This window comes from Parasteatoda tepidariorum, chromosome 6, assembly GCF_982258835.1.
Source record: "Parasteatoda tepidariorum strain Cologne lab strain chromosome 6, Ptep-v5.0, whole genome shotgun sequence".
NCBI classification, from domain to species: domain Eukaryota; kingdom Metazoa; phylum Arthropoda; class Arachnida; order Araneae; family Theridiidae; genus Parasteatoda; species Parasteatoda tepidariorum.
Genome location: NC_141760.1, coordinates 70,805,361 through 70,820,836, shown reverse-complemented (window position 1 = coordinate 70,820,836; position 15,476 = coordinate 70,805,361). Strand labels below are relative to the sequence as shown.

Here is a 15,476-nt window from a genome sequence, read left to right as displayed (position 1 = left end):
AAGGAGACAAGCAATTATATTGAATAAAAAAGCTTCTAAAATGAAATTTTACAACAGCTTTCGAAACAAATCTTTTTAAGTTTTAGTTCCAAAAAGAATTTATCTAGGTATAGAGGATTTGGAATGGATTTTGCAAATGAATGCAGACGATTTCTTCTATTATTTTTGTATTGTTGTTTTAGCTCAGAAACTCAATTATATTACTTTTTATTCCCACATAAGACTCTAAATATAACCTTTCTCTTGAGACTTAGTCTAAACTTATGACTGGATTCTCTTACCAAGGCTCTCACATAGTCATTAATTATAGACTAATAAGGGATTGAGGAATAGTTCTGAAACAATATAAATTTTTTTTCGTTTTTATCAGCATAAAAGTATTAGCAAAGAGTTAAATAGTGGTCTCATTCCACTGTAGCTTTCCATTTAGCTTTTTAGAGACGGCTTGAGCCATAGCTCCTGCATTTAAACCTGCCTACATCATAATCAAATCCTTTTCTTAAACACTCTTAAAAGGACTGCATACCAAAGGAGAAACTTGACATCGCAAATTTTAGTTCATCTCCGTAACTTATTTAATATTTACAGTATAATAAAAGTGAGTTCAGTCAAACCTAGTTCAAGCTATGAAGATTAAATTACTGGGAAAAACATTGAAGACATAAAAATGACGGAAAATTCTTGGAAGAGAACTTCCCCTTTAAGTTATCCTAAGTTATCTTCTCATAATTTATTTTCATATTGATGTCTTTCAAATTTCTTTTCTGTAATTGAAACTTCATAGCTTACTATAGGTTTGTCTGAACTAGTTTTTTCTATACTAAAATTTGAAATTATTTATATTGCTGAATGAAAATTTGTAAGGAAAAATTTCTCCCGTGGTATAGCACCCCCTTTACGAGACATCAAGTTTCCTTTCTCAAATCATGTCAATATTATCCTAATCTACCTGGTTCATCAAATTAAAATTATTTTCAACTATAACAATTTTTTTTATTGCAACAGTTTGGGTAGAAGAACATTACTAAAAACTAACTTTAGTTTTTCTTGTGTTTTGCTTTAGAAGCTTTGTTTTTTTAATTAAAAAAATAAGAATGTTTATAATTTTTAAAAACACCTTTTACTGTTCTCGGTGTAACGAGTACTGTTCTAGGTGTATAAAGCGAAGAAAATATAGATGTAAATACTACTGAAGTCGCAGACACATCTTCAGTTTAATGGTGCTATATTAAAAAGAAAAAAAAAACTATAAGTTTGCTAACGTATTTAAGAAATTTTGTTTAAGAAATATTGTTTTAGCTCTATTGATGCTAGCTTTAAGGAAAACTGTTACGTGACTCAGTTTCTATTCTGAAGAATATTTAAAAGCATTTGTCGATATGAAAGTTCAGTCTCAAAAAAATATTCATAGCGATTTGGAAAACTATATTCTTAATAATAAATCGATGTTTGCATGTCTAATAACCTTTTTTCCGAAAACTTCAACATATCATCGAAAAGTGTTACTTTCATGCATATATATTGCATATTTAGACTCATTTCAATTTATTTCCCCTGATGCACCGCAGTACCCTGATTCTCCATACATTTTTTAAGACCGTTCGCATTACTTAGACAAACATTAATATTGCAATCATAAATCACACGAATAAACTCTTAGAGCCCGAGGCCACAAAAGTGAGAGAGGAGAAAAAATCTAATTCTTTTCCATCTTACTTTAGGAAAAAAAATCCTGCGAGATATTTAACAGGCCATGGCGATGACGGGTTTTTGATGAGTCCCAAGATGATAAACCATGACCACAAAACATGGTAAAAAAAACCGAGACTAATTTCGAACAAATATATTGCGTGTTACATTCTCAGTCGTTAAACATTTGTATAACAGCTCTGCATCGTTAAATTTACTCTTTGTGAATGGTTTTTTAAACCATTGTCTGTACCCATGAGTATCATTACACTTTGAGACGCTTTTTTATGTTTTGTTTCTTCTTTTCGTAACTGTAAAAATGCGTGTGTATGCAGGTTTTTTAGAATCGCAATCAGATAACTTTATATAAAATGGCGGATGGACGACACCCCTGCAAAAAATGACCAATAGAAATCAATAAAAAAAAATGTATTGATCTGTACGGGGAAATGGAACACTGATATCAATAGAGTAGATCAGTACAATGGACTGGTCATGATATATTGATATCAGTAGAGTAGGTCAATACAATGTATTGGTCTATATCAGTAGAATGGACTGATATCAGTAGAGTGTACTGGTCTGTACGGGGAAATGGAACATTGATATCAGTAGAGTGTACTGGTCTGTACGGGGAAATGGAACATTGATATCAGTAGAGTGTACTGGTCTGTACGGGGAAATGGAACATTGATATCAGTAGAGTGTACTGGTCTGTACGGGGAAATGGAACATTGATATCAGTAGAGTGTACTGGTCTGTACGGGGAAATGGAACATTGATATCAGTAGAATGGACTGGTCTCTACGGGGAAATGGAACACTGATATCAGTAGAATGGACTGGTCTCTACGGGGAAATGGAACACTGATATCAGTAGAATGGACTGGTCTCTACGGGGAAATGGAACATTGATATCAGTAGAATGAAGTGGTCTCTACGGGGAATTGGAACACTGATATCAGTCGAATTTACTGGTCTGTACAAGGAAATGAGACATCATGGTCCCATCAGAAACATGGACTGGTCTAAGTTAGGGAAAACAATATTAATGTAAGCATATTAGATAGGTTTAAACAGGAAAATGCATCATTGTTTATCTTTTTTAATATGCAAGATTTAGCTGAATTGGTCACCTGCTTTGTATGCACCATAGTAAATTTTCTACTAGCTGCAGCCAGCGGAAAATTTAATATAAATTAATAAAATATTACAGGACAGTATAAAAAAATACTTATCTAAAGCATCTAAAAATGTTTTGAATATTTAAAGTTAAACACTGCTTATGTGGAAGGATAAAAGAATTATATTCTAAAAAAACATACTTCTTTATACCTACACTATGCTAGTTTTAAAGTTAACTTTAATTTCCTTTTCATATTTCCAATTTAATTTTAAATATAATTTATTACTAAATTATATTTTATTGTTTAATATAACTATAAAAAGAAACTTAAAATGTGAGTTCAAGAGGGTACTTTATTGGAAAAAATTCCTGGTATAAAAAAAAATCATGCCGGCGTATGAAATACCGGTTCTGGTATGATACTAGATCGGGAATTATACCAGACCCAGCGTTTCATCCGCCGGTATCATACCGAAGCTGGTGTTTCACAAGTTAGCAGGATACTGGCTCCGGTATAATACCTAAATTGTAGTTTCATTATCTAGTATCATGCTAGAGCCAGCATATACTGGTACTAGTGTACTGTGCTCAGCATACTGGAATAGTGTTTTAAAAGCCGGTTTATTCTTAAAACAAGCATAGTGTGTTACTACAGTTTGATACACGAACAGCTCTGAATGGAAAATAAAACATTGATACACAATTGGGTAAATAAGTTAAGTCACCTGATTTATACCGAGAAATAAAACACTGACATCAATTAACACTTTATCAAAAGCTATAGCATTATGTTTATAAAAACAAATCAACTTTTTTTAAGCTTCTTTATAGTTAATTAAATTTTTTTTAAACAATAAATTAAAATGTTAGAAAATTATTGTGAATAATATTGGAATCTACAATACTACACAAAATAATGTTTTGGAGCAACATTATAAAAGTACAAATGGATTCTTCAGATTTTATGAAAATGGAATGGGGATTAGTTGGATGTTACTTTATTGATAGCCAAAAAACCTGACTAAAATATAGTCAATTTATTGTCATTTCAAGACCCCCCCCCCTCATTGTGTTTGACATAGCATTTTAAGAGTAAAAATTTTCAATATTTAAGAAAGAAAAAAATGACAGAACAATCTTAAAGTATACCATAAGCTTTAAATCCTTATACACACAAATGATATACCATTTATTTGATTTTTATCTATGCAAAGCTTGTGCTAAGCATTTGTCATCTTACCATATATATTAAACTTGAAATTTGGCAAAACAAAAATGTTATTTTGGGGAAAGTATTGGCGAATGCTGTTTTCGAACAAAAAGAAAAGTTTATCCATTCATTGTTCATTTACTCCTCCCCAACTGCAAAATGATTCTTAATTTGTAGTTGCATTTTTATAAAATAATTCAATTTATAATAAATATGCATTTTCCTACTGAAAAAATCAATCATAAAAAATTGTTAAGATTTGCCTTTGGCTTAGAATTTTAAAAACTGGCTAATAATTTTAAATCCTTAGCATGGGTTATGTATATATAGATAGTAATATCATAATTAAAGGTCAGTAATTAAAAAGAGCAAGTAAACAAAGAAAACACAACAACAGCAGTAAAATTATAATGGAAAATCATACTTAATACAATGGGAAATTAACCAGTAAGAATAACCTAAACCAAATTTACAAAATTATAGTTTAAAGTTAAATAAAATTAGCATTATTATGAGAAAATAATAAAACATCATAGTAAAAGGTAATAATATACAGATAAATTTGCTATACAGAGTGAAACGACTTTAAGTTCATTTTAATGGCTCAAGGAAGAGCTGGTAAGACTTGTGTAATGTAGGTATTTATAAAAAAAGTTCACATGTTTCGCACAGAACTTTTAAATTAAAACATATTTCAAGTTTCGAAAAAACCGAATCACACACTCTTTTTCAGTTTTCACTACTTAACACAGTTAAAAAACTTGCTGGAGGAGGTACATTGGCAAAGCATTGCAGAGGAGGCCTAACCAAATCTTTCCTGCAGCATCCACATCAGGCAGATTCTTTATATTTTAGTCTATCATTCTTACAATGGTGGAGAAGATTTGGCTGTAGGGGAGAGTAAAAACGAGTGGAGGAAATTAACAGCAGTATTTGTGAAGTGATCAGCTTCATTATTTCCAGAAATGTCGCAATGGCTCAAGGAATAGAAAGTTTGCACTGACCCCAGTGCTGACGTAAAATATCCTTTGTGGTAGACGGATCATGACGCCAGACTATCCGTGACATGTTTGCGTGGTTTTCTTCTCCATGTAACCCAAATAAGAGTCTTGTCATGCATTCAGTTCGGCTAGAAAATTTTAAACAGAACTTATCAATGTAAAAGTATTTTATTTGAATAAGTTGTTGAAAGTTTTCATCACAATGTACACATTTTATTACATTAGGAATAGGTTTAGCCATAATAATTTTTAAATTTAATATTATTGAACTAATTTAACACGTTGAATGCCATAGGGGTCACCGGTGACTGGCACTGAGTTTGTTTGTAGCGCCACAGGGGTCATCGATGAACGGCGAAGCCTAGATTATTAGAATAAATTTTTAATGCTCCTAATTATATTATATTATTATCATTACTAAGATGGTTGGAAGAAATTAATGCAATACATACTGAAAAAAATCATTTTGGCCAGACGGGCAAGCCGTGTAAAATTAGCATGGCATTCAACATGTTAAAGAAAAGAAAAAAAAAGTTACATCCAGCTAAGATTAAATACATAAGAAAGTGTAAGGATTGTTTTTAACCCATAACAAAAATGAAGTAAACAAAGAAAATTTAAATGCAAATAGAAAAGTAATTATTTATAAAAATAACTACTTATAAAAATAATTATTGTTTATAAAAATATTTAATAATTGAAAATGTTTTTTTGCATTTACTTGAACACAGTCAAGACAGAGTAGCAAAAAAATATCATTTAAATATATCATTTAGTAGTTATACTAATAACATAAATTTAATGTAATTAATAAATTATACTAATAATATAAATTTAGATTACCTAAACATTAAATTGCCTTTCAGAGAGCAAAAAAAAAAAAAAATTTCACTGTATATAAAGTTTTTACACATATCTTTACCTTAAAATCTATATATATTTTTTGTAAATATTGTTATCAAGCTTTGCTACATATTTTTTGGCTACAGTTCAGGAAAAGCATTAAAATAACAAAAGAATTTGTGATTAACACTTAAAATATAATGCAAAGTTTAAAAATATTATACACAACTAAATAAATAATTAATTTGATACTAACGGTGATATTAATGGGAATTTATGTAAATAACATGTGAACAAAGTGTTTCTATTTAAGTCTGTTTAAGAAACCCAGAAAAAAAAAAAACATTAAAAATACTTTCTTTTCATGGAATCTGTATACGAGTATATCGTAACCCTAGATATGCATGCACATGCAGTAATAATTCAAGAATAATATACATGTATAGATAACTTAAAATATCAATAAAACTCAAGCATACGTTTTAATATTTCTGTAACTAACAAAGATGCAAATAAAAATAAGAAATAAAGAAAAAATTACACTTACTAAAATATTTCTCCCCATAATATGCGTCATTCTTTCCATGACGCTCAATTGTAAACATTGAACGTAAGTCGGAGTAACGTGATTGGCTGGAACTTCAGACTGAGAAACGGAATGAACTGGGGAAAAAGTTTAAAAGGAACATTCTCAAAATTGGGAGTGTAGGCAGCTTGATATGATTTAACGAACGATTAAAACACATTTAACGAACGACTAAAAGTCAATTCTCGTATTTTGCATGCTCCCCTTTCGTTTCTGAATTAATAACTCCTTTTTGCTTTTATAGATTCAATTGGATTGAATTAACTATGTTTCTACAAAACAAATTTACTTATTTCATTCAAAAAAGTTTATTTTGTTTTATGATCCAAATTTATTTAAAACAAATTTCAAAAAGGGACTGAAATTTATAAAATTATGATGGCGAGGTTAATGTTTGAAGGTAAAAAGTTTGAGATTTTATATGAATTTTTAATTTATGTAAATGTATTTCTTTTGCTACGAAGTTGTTTGAAACCTAAAATAATTAATTTATTTTGCGAATAGTTCTAGTTTAGTATAAATTCAATAATAATAATAAATCAATAAAAATTAAAAACAACTTATAATAAAATTTAAAGTGGGATTATAATTAATAATATTTTTTTTGTCATCATGACTTTGATTAAAATAAATTTTGTAAATTACAAAATAAATAAATGATAAACTAATAAAAACAAGTTTTATTATTAAATTACTTTTATTATAAAATTACTTTCATTTGAATGACTTTAAGCAGATTTTAAAGTTATTAAGATGTGTAAAAGTTTTACTCAAAAACTTCCTTTCTTCCAAAATAATAAAATGATTTTAATAATTTTAAATATGTATTCTTTAATTAGTGCACATAGAAAGTGTACGTTCTCACTACCCTTAATATACATGTTAAGAATCCTTATATAAATCTAAGAAATTAATGACCGGAAATCAGTACATAATCAAGAAAAAAAAATGAAATAATGAAGAATTATTAACAAAGTAATCTAATTTTAAAAGGTCGTAACCTGTTAGATTTCCGGAAAAATATGTATTGTAAGCAAACGTATGTAAAGCAATTCTATAGGCACCTGTTGATGTATTCATGAAAACAAATATAGACTAATAAAATACCTATTGATCAATAATTGCTAAGTTTTACTGGTGTCAATAAAAATCTGTAGATATCAGTTCATACATTGATAAAACAAGTAGAATACCTAACTGATCAACATCTATTGATACAAGTACCCTACTGATGTCAGTAGTCATCAGTTGAAGTGTGAAATACAGACAAGTATATACCAATAGAATACCTACTGATCAATATCCATTGATACCAATACACTGCTGATATCAGTTGAAATGTCAATGGGAACAAGTACAGACCAGTAGAATTCTATTGATCAATATCTATTGATACCAGTACACTACTGATATCAGTTGAAATGTCAATAGGAACAAGTACAGACCAATAGAATACCCTACTGTTCAACATCTATTGATGCCAATACACTACTGATATCAGTTGACATCAGTTGAAATAACAATAGAAACAAGTACAGACCAATAGAATTCTATTGATATCAATGAATGTTTTTATTGGTTTCTATTGGTCATTTTTTGTAGGGACGGCAGTCATTTATGGTTAGCATCGTTCGCAAGATAACATTAAATTACAAAAGTTCTAATTGTTGCATGCTCATATTATAGTTTTATCATTATTAAAACTTTATTTAAAATTAATATAAATCCCGCAATAGAGTTTAAAGCTAAAATTGTACTTTCATGTCTCAAAAGTGACTGAAATAAGCCAAAAAACCTATTACAATGAAATAGTCAGTATATTTGTCTGTGTGGATCTGAAATCCACTTGTGTAGGGGCAATTTTAATAAGCTTGTATGAGAGGTACATGCGATATACATACGGTATATGTTTGTAGAGGTACAAAAGTATACACTGTAAAAATTTCGAATTAACGAATTAAGTTACGGTAAAAATTACTGCCACGCTGAGTGCGCCATCAGTAAAATTCCTTTTACCATGAAATCCAGTTTTTTGCATCATTCTTTTTCACAGTAGTATTTATTTAATAGCCATGATTTCAAGATTTTACAGTTAATATTACTGTAAAAAGTACTATACATCAGATTGTTTTGTGCCGGTGAAAATGGATAGTACAGTAAAAGTGGATTTTATGTATAAAAAAAAAGTACCCGCACCCTGAGTGCCAGTTCTTTAATTCATAACTCAATCCGTAACTTTTTTTAATGTATACACATTCTAAAGTCCTTTTCCGCCCCCTTGAAACCATCACTAAAGCAAAAAAAGAAACTAAATTATGTTAATATAGCACATTTATAATCATAACTGAATCAAAAACTATAGTTAAGCGTGTCTGTTTACATCAATAGAACATTACGCCTGTTTTCTTCATGGTTTTAAAGAAATTCTTCAAGTTTTTTTCTTCTTTTTTTTAATTTTTTAGTTTTTTTTTAAATTTATTTTGAATATACTATAATAAATTAAGTATTAATTTTAATTATTTTTAATTAACGTATTAATTTTTAATGTAAAAATAAAACGAGTTAATAATTAAAAAAATTTAAAAAAAATCAGTGATGGTTATACGTAAGTTTTTTATACATGCTTCCGAAACAATGATTAAAATTACTAATGCTCAAAGAAATGCAGCTAATTGCAAAATTAGCCCATTTGCGAAGGTTTTATTTTTGTATTTCGGGCCTATACTTTTCAAACTCAAATTTAAAGATTTTGGAAAAAAATATTAATGTAAATTGAAGCATTCGTGCACTGCGTCGAAATTAAAATTTAAATATTTAAGGTAGTAGTGTATTCATATAAATATTATTTGAATGTGAAATGAGAAAATCAGAATTTGTTAATATTAGAATCAGAATAGATTTAGATAATATATATTCCATTGTTGTTCTTAATTACATCAAATATTAACTGTAATGTAGATTTTAAAAGCTTGGGTGAACTAAGTTTCATATTATAAAAAAATATATAAAATGCAGACATTTTTTTTAATTTGAGTATAAAAAAAGAAAAACATCTATCGATAGTTTCCTTGTTCTAATGGTTGTATCATAAATATGTTTAAAAAATAATTACACATGCAAGTTCATGTTCACGCTAGTTTGTTATAAATATATGCATTAATTATAGCTTTGAAAGTTTTTTTGTTATTTTTAAAAATCATTGGAACTTAATACTCAAACTTTAAATTACCAATACGAGTTCTCATACTTACTTGAAAAAATCGAATATTTACTTTTCTGCAAAAATTAAGGAGAGCAATAAATTAAAAGCGCAAGTTTTAGTTTGTCATTTAGCAATGCATTTTTCCCTATTAAATACACTTCAGCGAATTATACGATGGTCATAAAATTTAAAGTAAACATTCGGTTCTTCCAGTAAATTATTTCTGCAACATTCTTCGCTATAAAATATTTTTTTTTCATTGGCATCTAGGTAAAACATGTACTGATTCCAAATTCTTACTTTTATATATTACTTGTTAATATTGTTTGTTGTCTATTGTTTTATATATTATTTAAGAAAAATAGTTTAATTAAAAGTGTTGAATTAAAGTATTTAACATTTAAAATTGAACGTAATAATTTTAATCCTTAAAATTTTTTCTCCTAAATAGATTTTAAATTATTGGCCTTGCCAATGAATTCACTTAAAAAAATAAAGTTAGCACAATTTATAGCTTTAAGGTAGAAATTTAATCATACAGTTAAAAGTCTTGTAAAATAATTCCAAAAGAGTAAAATAATAGAAAGAATGTGTCTAGAATTTTAAAAGTGGAATACCTAAAAGCACAAGAAATTTAATGGTTTGCAAAATTTAAATATTTAATTAAACATTTAAGTAAAAATAAAGTTTATTTCCTAAGTTTTCTTTAATCTTTCTCTTCAGTTAAACTATTGTAAAGAGAATTTGAAAGTATTTCTTCCTTCAAATAGAAATAAGTATTTTGATAATACCACAAAAAATTGCTCTTGCCTTAGTATTAAGAATTCATTGTAAAAGCAAATAATGTTTCAATTTATGACATCAATGGGAACAATTCCGAATTCTATTTGCTGCCTAGTAATTATATAGAATGCTTAAATTATACCAGAAGAAAACAGAAGATTATTAATCTTACAAACATTTCTACATTGTAAAAATTTTGGGTGTATCAGAACACTAGAAATGGTACCAAAATGGTGTTCCACTAAGTGTTCCAAAGCATCAGAAGAATAATTGTGTGAAAGAACTAGTACGTTCTAGTACATTACTTGGTGTGAAGAAGCCATCACTTACCACCATGTTTTATGTTTAGTTACAATAAAATTTATAATAACAGTATTGTATGACACACAGAGGAAATTGTAAAGCAGTTTTTACGAGCCTATGTTAATTAAAAAATAATAATTGTAGGTTTGATACATGCACTAGTTCTCAAAATAAAATGAGCTTGTAAATCAAACTTCCGAGTAATAGAAAGGATATTAAGACGATTTTGAATTAGGCTTAACAGAACGGAAGCTGATGAAAAATTATACATGTTGAAATTACTTAAAGCAACTCAAATATATTTAAAAGAATGAAATATAATTATCCTTATTACACAATAAAAAAAATGCTTACCCATTTTAACGACGATCAAAAAAATCATTCAATCTAATCATAACAATTTGCTACCTAAGTCTAGAGGAATAATTCTCGACGTTTCAGGCGCTAACACATAGGTGTTTCTGGAAGGGAAAATTATTCTCGTATTGTGTGAATGAGAGAGAATTTGGTGTAAGTTTATTCTATTTTATGGGTTTAGATTTAAACTATACTCTTTAAATTGTATATGAATGCTCAATTTGGAGTCAGCACACACTATTTTGGGTTCACATAATTTCTATTCACACACATTTTTGGGTTTCCAATATCATATTTGGAGATCACAGCTTTCGCATTGTGCACTGTAAAAGATTGTTCTGCATAGTGGCCACCTTTTTTGGTGCTGTGATGAACTAAAATTCTCTATAAAGCATGTAGACAAATTTTTATTTGCGTTTTCACTGTTATAGTTTTATTTATTTATTTACTCATTTTTTATTTGTTTGAATGCTTGAAATACATATTTTCATGTTTATTCTAACCAATTTAATGACTGCATTGTAAAAATATTATGTCGTATGAAAAAAACAGTACATTCTTAATTTTTAGCAACATATTTCCCCTAAATCTTTCAGACAATTGTTATTTTGTTAATTTTACAAAATTTTTGCAGGATAACTACAATGGCAAACTATAAAGCAAAATTTTTAAAAGTGCAAGTATTCTATAGAATGACTTATTAGAAACCCGCAAAGTATGAAATTGTGTATATTCCTCACATTGCTTAGATTTTTTTAATGTCTAATGAAAATTTTATTTTCGTTATATATAATGACTAAACATTCAATTACACGTCAGTATTTTATAAATTGATGCCAACATACGTAATTTAAAGCTTTTACAGCCTGCACTTTCTTAAAAACCTGAGAGGTTTAACATTCAGTGAGCCTGAGAAATATGCTCCATAAACAAAGTAGTAGATCATCATTAAAAGTAAATGCTAACATATAACAGTGATAAAAAAATAATTGATCATGAAATGAAATTGAATTAATTTGATAGGAAAAAAAAATTACAGGATTCGAAAATACGAATTTTCGAAACAAATGCAAAACAGGTAAATGCAAAACAATAAGTTTCTGACGTGTGCTTATCCTATTTGTACCTAAAGCAAAAATGCATGTATCATAATCTTCGCATTTTTGAATAAAACGCAATCTAATTTACCTAATTTATACCGATTTTATAGAAAAAAACCCAACTAATATTAATCATCTTTAATCTAAAATTAATCATCTTTAAAAGATGTGCAGTTTGTTTGATTTCCCCTCATCCATTGTATTTGTACAGTGCAATAATCAATGCTAGTATAAATTTGTTTTGATAAAAAAATTTAAGAAATGTTTTGTTTCCTTAGAAAAGCATTTAAAAATAGAAATACGAACAAAACTTGTCCATGCAATAATAATGTTTTTGCGCTTTGACCGTTTTAAAATTAAATTTAAAATATCTTTTTTTTTAACGTAGAAAAACTTTAACCACAATTATTGAAACCATTTTATTCTTACTAAAAAAAAACATTTTACTTTTAATGTAAAAAATTGAAATGATGCTTCAGAAGCGTGCCTGTCCCGTTTTTTTAATCTTTTTTTTTCTTTTTTAAAATTGCATGTCTCATAAAAATCTGCACCTTCTAGTAATTGTATTTTCTCTCCAACAAAAGAATCCCTTAAAGATTGTAGAAAGTCTTCCTCGTATTTTTACGAGTACAATTTTTTTTCCTTGTAAAAGAAATAGAAAAACAGTGAAGTCTTTTTCGACCAAGCGGTAAATTAGTTAACCAACTTTTTAATAGTTTTTTTTCATTTAGAAATTTTAAGTAATTACATTTATAAGAAACTAAATGTAAAATGTAACGTTTTTTTCATTGGAATGGAAAGAAATGTTCTTTTGATTATATTTGTAGGAAATCACAATTCACAGACCTATTTTATGTTGGCCTATGTAATATTTTTTAACTTATTTTTCGGTGAAGTTAAATTGAGTTTATAATCAAATTAGTTTGTATAATGTGGCTAGCATTAACTATTTCTTCCATATCCTGGATTATTTGATACGCCGACCGGAATTGTGTAGGGGTCAGGGAACTAACTGGCGTTGCAACAGGAAGGCTGAGTTCGAATCCCGGACTAAGCATGTATGGTCTTTCATTCTCTGTACTATCTTTCCTTATCGTGGAAGCAACATTGGCCTACCCAATATGGTACCAACAAATCTGCCCTGTAAATGGGAGATTTGCAGAAATAATAACATATGTGATCATTGGAAAAAAAAGCTTATTTGATAAAAGTGTGTTTACTTGGGAATATGAAGCTTTCAAGTAATTGTTTTTGTATCGTTTGGACTTTTCTTTATCTAGCACTGATTTACTCCATTCCTTCAAAATGAGTGCTGTAAATTTCGTTTTTGCACTCCCCCTCATAAATTTTGATCTAAATCGCATCAATATTTCCGAAAATTTGTCCTCGAAGTGACTTAAATATGATCTACTAGTGTTATGATTATCAAAAATCCTGTTTACCGTAATACTTTTGACAATTTGCTTACATCTATAGATAATTAAGTGCATATATTGTCTGTAAAATACAGCTAATCACGCAATTTAGTCTCTCTACCTTTCATTTATCTAATATTTGTTTTATTCGTTTCAGTACTTTTACTATCGCTTTTATTTTAGTTTTGCTTTCATCTTTTAAATTAATTTTTTATTTTTCTCTCTATGCAAGCTATAAGCTAATGTACTGATTTTTATATCTTTTTGTGGTAAATTTTAAGTACATCAAGATCCGTCTGACTATAAATAAAGCAAAATTTCCCTTGCGAAATATTCCAGTTACTTCTTGTTATAAATTTTATCTATAAATAAGGGTGATATGTAGAGTTAAAGGGAAATAAGATGACAGCTTTTTGATGATATTTTTGCGAATTGCATGAATATTGAGTTATTATTTTCCGAATGTGGGAATTGATTTCGGTGTAACATTGATAATTCAGAATTAAATTGGTAAGAAAATATTTTGCGAAAAGAAAACGAAGTATTTAGTTTAGCAGGCACATGTCTAAGGATTGTTTGAGAATCTGATGATCTTTCCACAGTGAAGTATGAGAAGCTGGCCTTTTAAAAGGGAGAAAACTATAAAATAAAGTATTCATACAAGCTTTGGATATTTTAGCGTTTTTTAATTTGCGAATACTTCTTGCAATACTTCAGATTATTTTATCTCATTTTTAAAGAGGTCATTTTTTATATTTAAATTCGTTTTTATGTTGCATCCATTCTGTTGAGTAACTAAGTGGTTTTAATAAAATTCGAAAATAACTTGAATACTTGCAAATTTTTTACAGGCACATCATATCCTAATTTGATGGCACTAAATACTTCATTTAACAGATAGTATAGTGAAATCTAGATATAGAGTATTCCATTTTATAGCTGTGCATTATTGGAATTCTCATAATCCTTTAGAATTTACTAAGTTGAATTAATCTAACAAAGATCTTCATCTGCTGACTTGGATTTCTAGGAGTCATGTCATGTTCTACGGATTTCTAATAAATTTATTAATGAATTTAGTACTTTTTTCTTATTTTTATTGAAATTTTTAACTGCTAAATTCCTTATCGGTCCTTCACTGATTCTTATTGTTTGTCCTTCACTTGATGGTTCCATTTTTTCACATTATACTTTTTATTTTGTTGTTCTTCATATTTGTTTCGGAATTGAGGATAATTTTAATTAATCGTTAAAGTGTTAAAGGACGCTTGCCTGTCACTTTTTTTTAATCTCAACGCATTATTCCTATGTTACTGTTTTAAAAATAGAGTAAAAGAACTGCAGATTGATAGAGAATAATACGATTACTGATGCAAAATTAAAGATGAAGCGAATAATTTAAATACTAAAAATTTAAGAAACATTTATCAAAAATAGAATGAATTTTGTGAAAAATCATTAAAAAAATTCATAATAAATACACTGAACAAAAATGGTTAAAACTACGAGAATATGGTAAAATTCGCCACATATCTGGCTCTATGGGAACAATGAAAAGGTCAGTAATTTTTACCGAAAGGCTTTGATAATGATTTTAGTAAAATTAATAAAATATCCCAATATGTAGCTCTATAATATATAATTCAATTTGGTAAATGACGTAAAATTTTGAAATTTGATCATGATACCTTACATCATGGTATAAAGATAATTTATTCGGTTAAATGCACTTTGGCACTTGCTTAGTATTTTTTTCTAAATTTGTTTGACAAAGAGGACTGTAATTTTGAAAATCAGTATTTCCGGTAAACCATTTCCGCACGGAAAAATTACCAAACCAATGGTTTAAATTACATATATTT

At 28.2% G+C, this 15,476-nt stretch overlaps 1 long non-coding RNA gene across 1 annotated transcript; it reads right to left on the bottom strand.

Moving 5' to 3' along the window:
* Positions 1 to 3,569: 3,569 nt before the first annotated feature.
* LOC147808102 (uncharacterized) lies at positions 3,570 to 6,489 on the bottom strand. Its single transcript, XR_015434724.1, has 2 exons — positions 6,416 to 6,489; positions 3,570 to 5,153 (listed from the first exon to the last, which is right to left on the bottom strand). It is a non-coding gene; the product is annotated as an uncharacterized LOC147808102 (long non-coding RNA).
* Positions 6,490 to 15,476: the final 8,987 nt, after the last annotated feature.